Consider the following 1,790-nt stretch of genomic DNA (forward strand, 5'->3'; position numbering starts at 1 on the left):
CATTTTGTTGTCTGAGATTAGAAACACTGTAGCTAGATGCTGCTTTACTGTACACATAAGACCTGTATGATTTGCAAGGCATTTCTCAAAACGATATTGCAATTTGATTTGTGATCTTTTTAGAAGTAAAGCTATAATCAATGGGTACTAAACCTAAAACATGCAAATAAGGATTACCACATGAGATAATATAAAAAGTGTGACTGTCATACAAGGAGGACAGCATGAATTTGAACACACGCTCAGAGATAAAGCACTGGGATTTGAAAGCAAAAAATGATTTTTAAAAAAATCATGTCACAGTTAGCTCTCTTTCTCTTCTTGTGCTCAGTGAAGAAAAACATAGAGCAGTAGAAACCTTCTTTACTAGAGAGCCCAGAGAAATGTGTCGACTTGTCAGGTAAGAACAAATCTACTTCAAATGTCTTTCTAAGTTCAGACGTTGTTTCTCTTTGTGGCCCCTGATGGATTGTATTTGTTTATTATTTCGCGCAACAGTAAACTGTCTCCAATTGCCTAAATGTAGCATCTTATTTTATAAATATTGTCATAATTAAACAAAAAGAACTCTGGGATTCTGAAATGTTTGCGGAAAATTCAAATGCTCCAGGAAAATTCCCATAAAATTTCAGTAAAGTTTCGATAGAATTTCTGAAAAATTCCCATAAAATTCCCATAAAGTTTAAGCAAAATTTCTATAAAATACCCACAAATTCCAGGAAATATGCTATAAAAGTGTTGAAAAATTCCCATAAAGTTACTACAAAATACCATCCAATTCCAAGAAACTCCCCATAGAATTATTAGAAAATTCACTTAAAAAGTTTTCCTGGAAAATTCATCAAAAATTTCTCAATTTCCAGAAAACTCCCAGAAAAATTTCCTGGAAAATTCCAATAAAAGTTTCATAAAATTCAAGGAAAATTCCCATAAAATTCCCATGAAAGTCCAGCAAAATTCCTAGAAATTTGCAAGAAAAAAATCACAGAAAATTCCAAGAAAGTTCTGGAAAAATTCCCAGAAACAAAATTTCTTTAATTATTTACTTTACAAAATTGCAAATACCTGGAATCAACACATCCAATCAAATTTCCAAGGGCCCTGATTATTTAATTGCCCTCAACTGCACTGTCTCAAATTGCGATTTGAAATCAATTCAGTCTAGTACAAATCTGAACAGAATTGAAAAATGCATCACAATTAAATCCTGCCTTTGCTTAGTTTTTTTTAATTGAGTTTCTTAAGATACACACGTGGACAAAATTGTTGGTACCCCTCAGTTAAAGAAGGAAAAACCCACAATTCTCACTGAAATCACTTGAAACTCACAAAAGTAACAATAAATAAAAATTTATTGAAAATTAAATAATCAAAATCAGCCATCACTTTTGAATTGTTGATTAACATAATTATTTAAAAAAACAAACTAATGAAATAGGGCTGGACAAAAATGATGGTACCCATAACTTAATATTTTGTTGCACAACCTTTTGAGGCAATCACTGCAATTAAACCATTTCTGTATTTGTCAATGAGCGTTCTGCAGCTGTCAACAGGTATTTTGGCCCACTCCTCATGAGCAAACAGCTCCAGTTGTCTCAGGTTTGATGGGTGTCTTCTCCAAATGGCATGTTTCAGCTCCTTCCACATATGTTCAATGGGATTCAGATCTGGGCTCATAGAAGGCCACTTTAGAATAGTCCAACGCTTTTCTCTCAGCCATTCTTGGGTGTTTCTGGCTGTGTGTTTTGGATCGTTGTCCTGTTGGAAGACCCATGACCTGCGACTGA

The sequence above is a fragment of the Acanthochromis polyacanthus genome, chromosome 7 (assembly GCF_021347895.1).
Source record: "Acanthochromis polyacanthus isolate Apoly-LR-REF ecotype Palm Island chromosome 7, KAUST_Apoly_ChrSc, whole genome shotgun sequence".
Classification (NCBI taxonomy): domain Eukaryota; kingdom Metazoa; phylum Chordata; class Actinopteri; family Pomacentridae; genus Acanthochromis; species Acanthochromis polyacanthus.